Source organism: Halichondria panicea, chromosome 7 (genome assembly GCF_963675165.1).
Source record: "Halichondria panicea chromosome 7, odHalPani1.1, whole genome shotgun sequence".
In the NCBI taxonomy this organism is placed as follows: domain Eukaryota; kingdom Metazoa; phylum Porifera; class Demospongiae; order Suberitida; family Halichondriidae; genus Halichondria; species Halichondria panicea.
Genome location: NC_087383.1, coordinates 5,997,374 through 6,012,405, shown reverse-complemented (window position 1 = coordinate 6,012,405; position 15,032 = coordinate 5,997,374). Strand labels below are relative to the sequence as shown.

The 15,032-nt window shown below is 39.6% G+C and overlaps 1 protein-coding gene and 4 long non-coding RNA genes across 20 annotated transcripts in view; 3 read left to right on the top strand and 2 right to left on the bottom strand.

The window, feature by feature from the left end:
• LOC135338664 (uncharacterized) overlaps positions 1-8,016 on the top strand; it is a 31,608-nt gene extending 23,592 nt beyond the window's left edge. The window contains exon 2 of the long non-coding RNA XR_010395711.1: positions 7,828-8,016. This is a non-coding gene — a long non-coding RNA (uncharacterized LOC135338664). The remainder of the gene's footprint in view (positions 1-7,827) is intronic.
• Positions 1-15,032, top strand: part of LOC135338505 (splicing factor 3B subunit 4-like) — a 166,848-nt gene that overhangs the window by 144,549 nt on the left and 7,267 nt on the right. For 2 of the 15 annotated variants that reach the window (XR_010395521.1, XR_010395520.1), the window contains exon 1: positions 14,463-14,853. The exons of 10 other annotated variants lie outside the window; for them this stretch is intronic. The gene's annotated coding sequence lies outside the window, so the exon portion shown is untranslated. Of the gene's footprint in view, positions 1-14,460; positions 14,854-15,032 lie in introns of those variants that run through there. 3 more of the 15 variants (XR_010395522.1, XR_010395519.1, XR_010395518.1) reach the window with 2 other exon arrangements.
• LOC135338607 (uncharacterized) lies at positions 4,564-5,447 on the bottom strand. Its single transcript, XR_010395641.1, has 2 exons — positions 4,840-5,447; positions 4,564-4,750 (listed from the first exon to the last, which is right to left on the bottom strand). It is a non-coding gene; the product is annotated as an uncharacterized LOC135338607 (long non-coding RNA).
• Positions 7,188-9,716, bottom strand: LOC135338585 (uncharacterized). 2 transcript variants are annotated; one of them, XR_010395618.1, is made up of 5 exons: positions 9,201-9,716; positions 8,218-8,451; positions 8,012-8,134; positions 7,900-7,965; positions 7,188-7,597 (listed from the first exon to the last, which is right to left on the bottom strand). It is a non-coding gene; the product is annotated as an uncharacterized LOC135338585 (long non-coding RNA). The 2 variants fall into 2 exon arrangements; XR_010395617.1 differs by having other exon boundaries at positions 7,191-7,597; positions 8,218-8,434; positions 9,201-9,712.
• Positions 11,649-13,202, top strand: LOC135338641 (uncharacterized). The gene is made up of 3 exons (XR_010395685.1): positions 11,649-12,179; positions 12,520-12,924; positions 12,983-13,202. It is a non-coding gene; the product is annotated as an uncharacterized LOC135338641 (long non-coding RNA).

Sequence of the window (15,032 nt, the reverse complement as noted above, 5' to 3'; positions counted from 1 at the left end):
TAATTATGCTGCATCTGTTCAGTGCAGCCTTTCAGCCCTCTTGCAGCTACCTATAATGTATAATTATAAAATAATTATAAAGTATATAGCTATAGACTCCATGGACAATTAGTTTTGCTACATGTACACACATTCAGTTTTCTGTACTGCATGTACGTAGCAGTATAATATATAATTATATAATTATAAGTCATATTTGAGAACCAAGCTTATTTTGCAAATCTACAAACTTATAAAATTAAATCCATGACTATAATTATAGAAGCCATCCTATCAGTAGAAACTCTTATATAATTATACGAGCTAGTACTTCATTGCTGATCCTTGAGCAACACACACTATAATATACCGTCTATATATATACCTCACTTGCATGTATAACTAGAGCACTAAAGTGCAAACCCTCGGCGGGGCTGATGACTTGATTAAGAAACCAAAAGAGTGATAATAATTATAATGCAGTGCATGTATAATTTATAGTGATGTATGACTGAGCTGTGTAACATGCACAGTAACTCAGGAGCAATAAAAGAGATGTTGAGTTTTTAGTGGTACATAGTTATATGCACTGTGGATCACAGCAAAGAAGGAATCATCCCTCGATTATTCAAGAGCGGTGTCTTAATTAATTAATAAGCACAGCACATTGTATATAATTTATAGACTCGATCCCAGGCAGAGTTTTTGCTAAGGATCGAGGCCTCTTTTGTGTGCTCCAAAGATCCCAATAATTGTTACGTATATAATTATACCACTGTTAGCACAATATTGGCCATGCAGGCACACGTTAATTATAATAATTATAACACATGAAAAGAAGTACAAAGCAGTCCCCCTCTCTCCCGACAAGCCAAACCTCAAGCTCTCCTCTCCACCATGCAGAACAATGCTACAACAGGTTATACAAAGTCATAGCAAACTGTGTGCGACTACATGGACTGGAGGAAGTGTCTCAGACTGATGCAAATGCAGGGTTGCTGCATTGTACACGATTCAGCCACTCCTTCTTTTTCTGCAGAAAACTGCTGAGCCAGCAATAATAATCTGGTAAAGCGCATGCGCGGAAATCTTATAAAACGGCTGACACACGAGATTTCTCCACATTTGTTCAAAATCAAGACCCGTTCTCTCAAGACTCTCGATTCTTCTACTCGCCAATCAGGTGGCCGGCCACGAACACTAAGGAATCTTCTCGAAGGCTACACGTACATGTATGGCCGGCCATACACAACAATATCTCCTCATCCATCACACTCTACTACTCGATAAACACCAGTCATCTCATTCATAATTACTATTTTACACAGCTATTATGTTTTGAGGGGCCCCTCGTTATTATAGAGCTCTATTATTTCAATAGTCACTATTGTGTTGTGTTGGTGTTGGAGACTAGGGTGCCTGGAATAGAGTGACTGGTGAGGAGTGTTGTATTAGCATATTACTGTGGCTGCAGTTGTGTGTGTTAGATGACCTAGCTGCTCTATTGATTTCTACAGAACTGAAAATGGACCACAAAAAACAATAAACTGCGAAATCAAGTGTCTAAGTCTACAAAATATCTTTAAGACAAGCTAGTCGTATACTGAAGTATCTACTCAAGTCCCTCGAAGAAACAAATTTCTCCTCCTTAAGGACGAATGAGTGTGTATAATCTATATCACATGACATGCCCCTCCCCCTAGCTACTCTTGTGTGTGTGTGTTTGTAAGTTACTGAGCATTATAATAATTATGACTGACATGAGCATTATTGTATTAGTACTGAATTCCATGTTATGTGTTCCTCACCTCTACACTAATAATCTATTGTGTTTTACAATACAGACTACTGTTGGAATTCCAAGCAAGCAATGCAGAGCTGATTAATTTAATTTTAACTCGAACAAACAAACTATTAGACATGTACTGAGACTGACTCCTTTACAGTATTGAGTCCCACTCCACCCCATGCATGTGTCCCCATGCATGCCTCTCTGCCATGCTCACCAGATTATACAGGAAACAGCAAGCCTATCTACTATAATCCTACTGCTATACTCAAGTCAAGTCTCTATATCACTGGAAGGATTTCAATACAAACAATGTCCTCCTCCTTAAGGACGAGTGAGTGTGTGTGATTTGTATCACATGATACTAAGCCCCTCCCCCTAGCTACTCTTGTGTAGCATAAACTGTATAAACACATAGTGTTAAATGTTAGTATTGAGAGGCTTAAGTGGTCATAGTCTAGTATAGGCATGTGTATAATTGTTTCTATACAGGGACAGTGGACGGACAGCGACTGATACTGGCACTCCTCACCTGGGTTGTACTGCAAGGGTGGAGTTATATCCAGCATTATAATAATAGGCATCATTATTATTACTGCATGAGCATTACATTACATGCTGTGTCCTAACCTCTGCCCTAACAATGTTAATATCACAATACATGTTCTATAGGAGACCACTGGCGGAATTTGGAGAATACTAGAGGAAACAACACTATACAGAGTATCTACTGCTACTATACTGAATTAAGTCAAGTCTGTATGGAGCATCTCTTCACCGGCAATGACATCACTGGCATTGGTGGAATACAATGTCCTCCTCCAGAAAAAGTGAGTGTCTATATTATAATATATGTATTACAGTGGAACCTCTGTTAACAACCACCTCCGAATAAAGGCCAGTTGCTATATATATAACGGCCAGGCACCCAGGTCCCAAATAACAGTTTGTGTACTACAATTAAAACAACCTCTCAACAAAGGCCATCTCTGATGTATAAAGGCCAAAACATTGATCCCCATGCATGCAAAGGTGTTGGTTATAGAGGGATTCCACTGTACATGCTCCTATAGCTATAATTATAGTGTTGTGTGTGTATTATGAGTTGCAACATTATTGTCCTATACAATCGTGTGTGTGTATTCTAACCCTCTGCCCTTGTACCCACAGCTACTACACTCAACTACATCTCATCAGTCATAATTCAATCATCAACTCATTTTATTTATTGGGGGCCCCTTCATATTTTCATTTCTTTTTTCGTTTTCGTTGTTATAAATCATGAAAGAAGAAGAAAAATGATCAGGAGGAGGAGTGGTCAGGCCACACCTACAATGTACATGTGACCACGCCTCTAATGCAAGGCCACACCCACCTTTCCACACCTTCATGTGAGGTGTGGGTGTGCCTAGTACTACATACACACATGATGCTTTGTCCGAGTCCCTGTATAGACAGTACGTATAACTATACTCGATTTCTAACCACCTGGATTTAACATAACCTTCAAACCAACTGGAAACTAACAGAACCTTCTAATCAACTGGACTGGGATAGCCTCAATAGGTAGGTGGTTTATACAACAACAATTGCTTGAGACTAATGTATTATGCATTTGCTGCAGATATCCCAGATGGTCCCATGGGCGGATGGGCGGGGGGCCAGCGATTCAGTGCCACATATATACTCGCGACGGTGCTGGCTGTCACACTGCATGGAGGGAGGACTATCTCTCTATAGTGTGCAAGAGCACTGCAAACTGAACACACTTTTGTAATTTCAATTTCTCAATGGTTTCATTTATAATTAATGTGGTTTTGAAAAATCATTTTAACACAAGCTAGAATTGTTGGATCAAGAGTTCATTAGTAGCACAACTCTCACAGGAAGCATTCTACCATATACCTACGTCACAATAATTATTATACAATCATTGTAAATGTAGATTCCACAGTGTATACATGAATGCAGGCATATTGGTGTACAGGAACACTTGCTTAAGTCAACTACTACTCACAAGTTTGTATAAGAAGCTTCATGGGTATGATAATTATAGATTCAAGCAGAATACTGGAATCCGGAAACGTTTCACATCCACGTCACGTCATTACTGTATCATCTATGATTGTATGACTGAATGTGAAGCTGGCAATACTAACAGGGTAGTGAAGTAAGAGTTGACCTTTTTTAGCATGATTAGTTTTAAAAGCATGCCTTATTTCCCCCTCTACTTCACACTCCTGTATGACACCCCCCAAGCCGTCCAATGAGTCTTCCTCATGCATCCTCCACAGTGTCACCTTGTACTCCACCATCATCTACAACTTCTCGTACACATTGAAGTAACGTATACATGTGCAAAACATGAGTATAATTATTTATCACAGAAGTTTTGGATTAGTATAATAAAAGCTATACCAGATATTGACTGCCACCCATCAAAAGCTGCATCCTATACACTAGCTCCACTGAATAGTTCCTTGTCAATCATGACTAACCACTCACTTGTACTCGCTGCGATGCTCTTTGCCACATTATCTACTGCCACTAGCTATTTACTGGAGTATCCCACAATTCCCGAGCCTTGCGGAGGCTCGTATAGGGATCGCCAAACGATCGCTTTCCCTCACCAGCCATTCACTATTTTTTCTGTGCGGGTGTGTATGGTAAGGATTATCAAACTATGGAACAGCTTTCTTCCTAGCCTCGACTCCAGCCCCTTGAATAGTGGGCCTGGTATTTACTGTTGGCGTGTGGGTGGACAATTAATTTATTATTTACCGTATTTTATCTCATTGAACGTTAAAACAGTTATTGTGATAAAGAACAGAAAAAAGAAAAAGAAGAGGCTACCTCTCTGTATATACTGTAGACAGAGACAGCTAAGTAAAACATCAGCTCTGTAGATTTATTCATTAACTTGAGGCTCGGATCGGATACACACTCAGGCGACAAGTTAATCTCATAAGAAATTAGTTAAACCTGTGGGTAAAAAATAAATGTGGATAAGTACAGTGGCTGTGACATAACATAATGTGAGGACTACTTATTGATTTACACAATAGATTTACCATTGAAAGCACTATCCATTAATACACACTCAAGCAACAAGTCCGGATACACATTCAAGCAACAAGTCCCTCGGATCGGATACACACAAGTCCCTCGGATTGTAAACACATTCAGGCCACACAGTTCTCGGATCAGATACCACGTACTTACTCTGTGACCAATTTTCGGCAAATGTCACAACAATACTTCCTTCCAGAGAGAATGGCACTGAACGTCGAACAGACACACCAACACTTTGAAGATGGCTTCACTCAGAGAAACAAGAGGAGAAATCACCATCACAACACTTCTTTCAGAGAGAGGTGCACTGGTCCTGTCAAGCTTCACATCAATCAAGAAAGAGAGTGTCTGGAAAGCAGATGGACTTGCTCTGGGACTTGCCATAGCCGGTCGGTGCGGTACCCACATAAACACCAGCGTACAGACACTTCAAGGCCTCCAGCTGCTTGTCTTTCAAGATTAGACCTGGTTTTCCAACACAGGATAACGCGTACGCAAGAGCAGAAGAGAAGGTAGCAGCCATTATATTAATACACAACTTGGACTAGATTTCTTTTTTCAATGACATCATTATAAATGAAACGGATATCAATGTTTTACAACTAAATGCGGAATAAGAATACTGATAAATTTACAATTACCAAGATTCTTGGTAATTCTGGCGCATGCGTAAACAGTGTATACCAGGCCGCCTTTCTCAGCGGCCTGGAATCGAGGCTATACAGCATAATGCACATGCATTGTAGCTGGTGACATAATTTGTTTTTTATAATTAGAGTTTTGTTACTAAGCAACAGTTGTTGCTTTTAATGTACAACTACAAATGAATCATTTCCATATAGACAACAGTGCATGCATGTGTGTATATACTATAGCTTGATTTGGATGCAAAAATGGCGAGTGTAAACATTATAGATTAGGGGTGCTTACATTGCACCAGTTTTAGTGCTACAGCCACACCATTCTTATTGGAGTTACACAACCTGGTGTAGTTACAGTCCTATGATTATAACAACTATAGGCAGGTGCATGCACAACAACTGTTTAAAGTGTTCCACAAACACTTTAAAGTGTATAATAGCACCCTTTATTGTTATTGTAACACGTAAAACAGTTAAGACTGCACTCCTAGTGTTGTGATAGCACCATTAGGTGAGTGTTGGCATAGCACTCCAGGTGCTATTATAACTACCCATTTTTAACAGTGTAACTATCTCCATGCAGTAATACAGTTACAGGCATGCAGTGATTGTTCCCACTCTTTTAAAACAAAATTAATTACAACCATTAAGGCAATTAAAAGTCGGATTAGTATCTTGAATAAGTGTAGTAAGTAATAATTATTCTTGGAAAGTCATTATACAAACATGTTCAGGATACAGCTTCTAGTCGACTATACAACTTGGACAATGGGCGTTTTTCTCAGAATTGCGTTCACTTTCACGAGGCAGATGACCTCTAAGGCTCCACTTTTCTTATTATAATATAATAAGAAAATACGCAATTCCCCCATCATGCATCATTCACTAATACTGGCAGAGTTTCGTAGAGAGGGTGGGCGTCTTGGTACCCTCCTCCCTAGAAATATAATGATGTCATAACAAAATGTATGTAATTAAAAGAAGTATTTATAGCACAAGTATAAGTTGTACAACAAAGGATCGATTAATAGTTGTATATTGTGCTATTGTATTATTAAACCTGCTCTCTCTCCGCAGGGAAAGGCAACATCAAATTACTGACTTATCTGTTATTATGATATTATCCATAGATATTATAATACTGAAGATTATCACGAGTCTGTGCCAGTAAATGCATGACTGCCTGCAAAGCACGAGTGACAGTTATACTAGGCACACGGACGAGTGATAATTATAGTCATCAGTATCCATGGTATAAAGCATTTATTGGTTATAGCAACCAAAATGCAGGATGAATCTGTACACACGAGACAATAATCATGCGGTTGTTTTGTCAACCAGAAGCAAAAAAATTTACTTTTCTCCCTGAAATAGATGGACAGTTCTATTTAACAACTATAGCTATGTGTAGAGAATAACCAGTTTGGGGTACACTGTTAAAAATGTGGTGCTATTGTAACACCCAAAAGTGGGGTAAAACCATTGTACCAAATATGGCACTCATATTATATGGAGTTATTATAGCACCAGATTTAGTGTTATTAAAACACTCATTTTGGAGTTGTAACAGCATGAAAATGTGCTGTACTTGCACTTTCTTGGAGTTACTGCAACTCCAAACTGTGTGTAACTTTTACAACTACACCTACAATGGTGTTATTAAAGCACTGGGGACGGGTGCTGCTGTTACTACAGGTACAGTTGTCATTGCTACTCTTCATGCAAAGCATAAAATATTGCATGCATGCTTATTGCACTTCTCGATAAGCTCATGCACTTGACTTAAATGACGTAACATAATTATAGCATGTGTATAATGATATGCATCACGATAGCATACAATAAAAGTATGAAGATATGTATACCTATAACCTCATAAAGTGTTTAATAACTATACGACCACAATACGCTTAGGCAGTTCGGGACCTTAAAAATAAAAAATAAAAGGGTGCCATGCAGACATGCACGTGGGTACTAAAATGTCAAAAACATAGTACAAGAGTTTCATAGAATGAATCTACTTCATACACTTCTTTCTCTACGATGACGAAGTAGTTCATTGATCCAGATTCAATAGCACTTTTTCTACCTTGAACGAACGTTGCATGTCATCCACCTGCATGTATATATTATGATGGGATAAGGATGGGGCTCACAAAAACAGTAGGCAGTGATATAAGTGAGTAGGAGACAATTATTCAAATAAGCCGAAAGCCTAACACTTTAACAACTGTTGTCACCTCTTATTCTATCAAATATCCAGTGTGCATGCATTACTGTGTATAATTATATATGTATGATGACAGGGTTATTCTCGTTATAATAAGCATATACCCCCCCACACAGGATGAATTCAAGGGCAACAGAAGAATCTGTTCTCAAGTATCAAGTATTTGTAACTGTTTATGCATTACATACGTGGAGCAGCAGCTTGACAAATATCATTTGTACTGCATCCTTCTTCTTACAGTATTATCTTCAGAACTGAATAAAAAAAAATGTATGTTTGAAGATATGGGTTTCTATTTACCATTAGATTGTGACTGCACCAGTGACTGCATAGTCTTCGACCAGCTCCTGTAGCTTAACATTGTTCTCCTTTGTTCGAATTCTTTCCAATTTTCCTCAAAAGTAAATCTATAGGTATCTTTTCCTGTAATTTCAAAAAATTCTATTACTACTGCAAACATTTACAGCTATATGCTTGAACACAATAATGATTAATAGTGAACTTACATAGACATAATCGGTCAGTGGTGGATAGAAGGTAAGTATAATTATACGCACATCTGTAACTGCTGGTCGATCATATCACTCCTGATAGCACCTTTGTTACGCTTTGTTTTTGGACTATTCCTTTTAAAGAGCAGTGGTTTATCTTTGGACAGATGTTGAATCTCAATTTGCAACGCATATTCTTTAACCTCGTTTAAATAGCTCGACTCCATGAACCCTGCATGAAAAGAGTACCTATAGCTCTTACGATGCGATAATTTTGTAAGAAACAACCATTATCTTGTTGTCATTGGAAATTAATTTAACAATAATCGAAAGACAAAAATTATAATTATGATGATTTGTATGCAAATGTAGATACGTGCGAAAAACCAGTCTGACAGGAAAGTGTTCCTAACGCTCAACATACATCTAACTGACGGACACGTGCCCACAAAGCCCAACATATCAGACTGACAGACAAGTGCCCACAAAGCCCAACATATCAGACTGACGGACAGCTGCCCACAAAGCCCAACATATCAGACACAAGTGCCCACAAAGCCCAACATATCAGACTGACGGACAGCTGCCCACAAAGCCCAACATATCAGACTGACGGACAGCTGCCAACAAAGCCCAACATATCAGACTGACAGACAGCTGCCCACAAAGCCCAACATATCAGACTGACGGACAGCTGCCCACAAAGCCCAACATATCAGACTGACGGACAGCTGCCCACAAAGCCCAACATATCAGACTGACGGACAGCTGCCCACAAAGCCCAACATATCAGACTGACGGACAGCTGCCCACAAAGCCCAACATATCAGACTGACGGACAGCTGCCCACCGAAGCCCAACATATCAGACTGACGGACAGCTGCCCACAAAGCCCAACAAGAATTATTATATAGTTACGATTATAGTAGTGAGTAGTAGACTTGCAGTCCTGTCTATGTCAAGCTTTTTAGCACAACAATGGTTTTGCAGCAACTTACTCTATAGTTCCGAGTCAAAGCAGTGTGCCATCTTGCAGTGTAGTACATCTAGCAACTTAGTCCATGTAGTACCAGAGCACAGTACAGAGCTAGAGTAGGCCTGGCGCCTTCGTACAGTTAAGGTGCACGCAGCTGTGTGCAGAGACTCTCATGCAGGCAGCTGTCTATCACAAGGTTCACGTGAGATCAGTGCTGCACGTCTACCACCCACGATTTTGTTTTGTTTATGTAGTCTTGGCTACCCACCACGCATTTGAGTCTGTGCTCATCAATTAATTATGATCATATCATCAGTGTATGCCCTTGCATGGAAGAGAGGAGGGGTGGGAGCAAAGTAAGAGTTAAATTTGCAGGGCAACTGTACGAGTAGAAAGAACACACTATAAGCCAGCTACTTTGCTAAATACAGGATGTATGATTTTTCAGACGATTGAATTGTTAATAATTATTGTTGGGCATTAATTTGTCCGTTAGCGTGACATGCACATAGTCTAGTCCTCAATAGATGTTGCAACTTCAAACACATATGTGACAGACTATTGGAGCAGAATTTAGTATTGAGCTACAGCTAAATTTATGCCTACAGTATAAAATCTCAAATAAAATGTTATTGATGTATAAGTATCTACAGCCCTTCTACTACCTCTCTGTAAAATCTGATGCTCTAAATCCAACTCTTTCCATCGAAACGCTTCGTCCAAACTTTCGCTATTACCTTATTTTTCCTAATTAAGCAATCTTTGAGAGCCGTTTTTCTCGATACTACATTTTACGGCTTCGAGTTTCCAACGCACATAACTCGGGTATGAAACTAGGTATGTGAAAACTAAGCATATCATTGTGTAGGCAATGCTCTGCTCTATCACTTGGTACATTAATCACCAAAATTTTAGTCTGCTCCAATAGTCTGGTTTTCCTAGAGCCTGTCACATATAGTTACAGTAACTAATAATGATAACTAGTATACTGGTTCATCACATAAGTTATAAATACTGAATAGCTAAAATATTGCCGGTACACTTGAAAAGTGCACTAATTTTTTCTTGGAAAGTTCCTCACAGGGCCGATTGTTCCGTCATCAGTACAAGTGTGCTGCTTCACCCCTGTATACATAATTACGCATGTGATTAATAAGTATAATAAATAAGGTGACTATAATTATAATCTGCTCCTGCATGCTTGAATACAAAGATATAATAATTATACCAGATTCAACTATTTTAATGGAACGGGTTTGTTACTATATAAGCAACTATTTATTTACACATGCAACTACATGAATCATTATAGACTGGCCTTGATTTGCATGCAGGTGATTTGTAGAGGTGCTTACATTGCACCATGTATAGTGCTACAATCACACAATTCTTATTTGAGTAACACCATCTGGTGTATAGTTGAGTAATATGATTTTAACAACTAGGTAAGTGCATGCACAACACTGTTTAAAGTGTTCCACAAGCACTTTTAAGTGTATAATAGCACCCTTTATTGTTCTAGTAACACGTAGCAGTTACGACTGCACTCTTAGTGTTGTGATAGCACCATTAGGTGAGTGTTGGCATAGCACTTTGGGTGCTATTGTAACTACCCATTTTTAACAGTGTATACTCCTATACTGCTATACTCAAGTCAAGTCTCTATATCACTGGAAGGATTTCAATACAAACAACGTCCTCCTCCTTAAGGATGAGTGAGTGTGTATGATTTGTATCACATGATACTATTCCCCTCCCCCTATATAGCTACTCTTGTGTAGCATAAACTGTATACACACATAGTGTTAAATGTTAGTATTGAGAGGCTTAAGTGGTCATAGTCTAGTAGACATGTGTATAATTGTTTCTATACAGCAGGGGCGTTTCTAGAGATTGAAGCAGGAGGGTGCTCAAGAGTACAGAAAAAATTGGGTGCGCATAGCTAGCGCGATTTTACGCCCCCGCATTTATTTCGGCGCATCTTTCATACATCCAGCTCCTCCCCCATGCAGCCTTGCAGCAAAAAAAGTACAGCACACTGCCCAAGAAAAGAGCGGCTCCTACTATTCTCTTCTAGAGCTTCTCTCTTCCATTCTAGTTCTGTTACCATGATACTAGACAAAGCATCTAGCTACAGTAATTTTTATGTTATTACATGTGTATATATTCTTGTAAATGACAATACAATGTATAATGTTGTAGTTTGTAGCCCAGAGCAATCTATAGTACCGGTACTATAGCTCATAGTTCCCTGCTAAATACACTCAAATGGGATCTAATACATGCATAGCGTGATAATAAGACATAATTATGTGTCAGTCATCTTATAGGATCTCCATGCACTATTCTCCTGGGGTACATCCTAGTAAAATGGTCAATCACTGCAATGGGGATGTGTCCAGTCATTCTAGTGTTAGTCATTGCTTCTCAGTATCTCTCAGTGGAGCAAGAGGTGACTGGGAGAGTGCAGAGGATCTTGATCAGCTATTATGCATTACATAACGAATGGCAATACTGATTGCGCATGCTCAATTGGGCGTGGTCATGACTTGATCGTTGTCAATGAGATAGAGCTGCACAGTTAGCTAGCTAGCTACTGAGTGATAGGATTAGTTTCATGGTTGTTGTTCATGGGTGCTCAAGCCCCCAAAGCCCCCCATTGTACACGCCACTGTACAGGGACAGTGGACGGACAGCGACTGATACTGGCACTCCTCACCTGGGTTGTACTGCCAGCATTATAATAATAGGCATCATTATTATTACTGCATGAGCATTACATTACATGCTGTGTCCTAACCTGTGCCCTAACAATGTTATTATCACAATACATGTTCTGGGAAACCACTGGCAGAATTTGGAGAATACTAGAGGAAACAACACTATACAGAGTATCTACTGCTACTATACTGAATTAAGTCAAGTCTGTATGGAGCATCTCTTCACCGGCAATGACATCACTGGCATTGGTGGAATACAATGTCCTCCTCCTTAAGAAAAAGTGAGTGTCTATATTATAATAATTATATGTATTACAGTGGAACCTCTGTTAACAACCACCTCCGAATAAAGGCCAGTTGCTATATAACGGCCAGGCACTCAGGTCCCAAATAACAGTTTGTGTACTACAATTAAAACAACCTCTCAACAAAGGCCACCTCTGATGTATAAAGGCCAAAACATTGATCCCCATGCATGCAAAGGTGTTGGTTATAGAGGGGTTCCACTGTACATGCTCCTATAGCTATAATTATAGTGTTGTGTGTGTATTATGAGTTGCAACATTATTGTCCTATACAATCGTGTGTGTGTATTCTAACCCTCTGCCCTTGTACCCACAGCTACTACACTCAACTACATCTCATCAGTCATAATTCAATCATCAACTCATTTTATTTATTGGGGGCCCCTTCATATTTTCATTTCTTTTTTCGTTTTCGTTGTTATAAATCATGAAAGAAGAAGAAAAATGATCAGGAGGAGGAGGAGTGGTCAGGCCACACCTACAATGTACATGTGACCACGCCTCTAATTCTAGGCCACACCCACCTTTCCACACCTTCATGTGAGCTGTGGGTGTGCCTAGTACTACATACACACATGATGCTTTGTCCCTGTATAGACAGTACGTATAACTATATTTAATAATACTCGATTTCTAACCACCTGGATTTAACATAACCTTCAAACCAACCGGAAACTAACAGAACCTTCTAATCAACTGGACTGGGATAGCCTCAATATAGGTAGGTGGTTTATACAACAACAATTGCTTGAGACTAATGTATTATGCATTTGCTGCAGATATCCCAGATGGTCCCATGGGCGGATGGGCGGGGGGCCAGCGATGCAGTGCCACATACTCGCGACGGTGCTGGCTGTCACACTGCATGGAGGGAGGACTATCTCTCTATAGTGTGCAAGAGCACTGCAAACTGAACACACTTTTGTAATTTCAATTTCTCAATGATTTGCTATAATTAATGTGGTTTTGAAAATTCAATAAGAAATTTTAACACAACAATTGTTGGATCAAGAGTTCAACTCCCACAGGAAGCATTCTACCATACCTACGTCACAATAATTATGTGACAGGCTCTGGGAAAACAGACCAATTGGAGCAGATATTGGTATTGAGCAATAGCCAGATTTATAGACTACAGTGTATAATCTCATAATAATTTTTCTTGGATTATAGCTATCTACAGTCTTTCTACTACCTCTCTGCAAAATCTGATGCTCTGAATCCAACTCTTTCCACCAAAGCGCTTTGTCTAAGCAGCCACCATTACCTTACTTTTCCCAATAATTATTTAGCAATCTCTGAGTGGGCGTTTCTCAATGCTGTTTTACAACTTCGAGTTTCCAACGCGCATAACTCAGGCATAGAACAAGGTATGTGCAAACTAAGCATATCAATGCGTAGGCAATTCTTTGCTCTATCATTTGGTATATAGATTGCAAAAATTATAGCTTGCGCCAATTGGTCCGTTTTCCCAGAGCCTGTCACATATACAATGTAGATTCCACAGTGTATACATGAATGCAGGCATAATGGTGTACAGGAACACTTGCTCAAGTCAACTATTACTCACAATTAATATTAGTTTGCTTCATGGGTATGATAATTATAGATTCAAGCAGAATACTGGAATCCGGAAACGTTTCACATCCACGTCACGTCATTACTGTATCATCTATGATTGTATGACTGAATGTGAAGCTGGCAATACTAACAGGGTAGTGAAATAAGAGTTGACCTTTTTTAGCATGATTACTTTTAAAAGCATGCCTTATTTCCCCCTCTACTTCACAATCCTGTATGACACCCCCAAGCCGTCCAATGAGTCGTCGCTCTCATGCATCCTCCACAGTGTCACCTTGTACTCCTCCATCATCTACAACTTCTCGTACACATTGAAGTAACGTATACATGTGCAAAATATGAGTATAATTATTTATCACAAAAGCTTTGGATTAGTAATGAAAAGTTAGCTATACCAGATGTTGACTGCCACCCGCATGCATCCTATACACTAGCTCCACTGAATAGTTCCTTGTCAATCATGACTAACCACTCACTTGTACTCGCTGCGATGCTCTTTGCCACATTATCTACTGCCACTAGCTATTTACTGGAGTATCCCACAATTCCCTAGCCTTGCGGAGGCTCCTATAGGGATCGCCAAACCATCGCAGCCATCCACTATTTTTTTCTGTGTGATTGTGTATGGTAAGGATCATCAAAACTATGAAACAGCTGTCTTACTTGTGTGACGATCATAACCCTCTTGTGCTTCTCACCGATTCAATCAGCGTGGTCTCGAGGCTAAGTCTCTCAAGAACAAGTCTCGCCATCATGTCAGCTCAGGGACATCTTTGGAACACTGAAGAAACTCGTGAAGACCCAATGAGGGTGGAGTATAGCGGGGCAAGAGTGAGGTGGTGTTGGTCTAGCCGTACTGAGGAACACACTATGGAGCAGAACCCAGCTCAGCATTTCAAATGCCATTTGATGGACTAATTAAGAATGACAAGCGGAAAGAAACGCTTTGAACGAAGTGATGACAACTGGCTGGAGGACGAAGGCTCGGGAAATAAGTATGGTTGTCGCAAAATTAATACCAGGAGGAGGTTCAAAGGTCGTCCTGTGGACTTCAGACAACAGTGGAGAGGTAAACAATTGTCTCAGTAGTACATACTGAATGCACTTGTCAAACCCTACCAGTATCAGCTCTATTTAAGGCGCCACATAAAAATATTTATGCTGGTAAAGGTAGCCGTATTAGAGGTTGGAAAAGCTGTTTTTTTATCTCCAATTAGAAGGCCGCCCTCTAAAGACACACCATCCAGC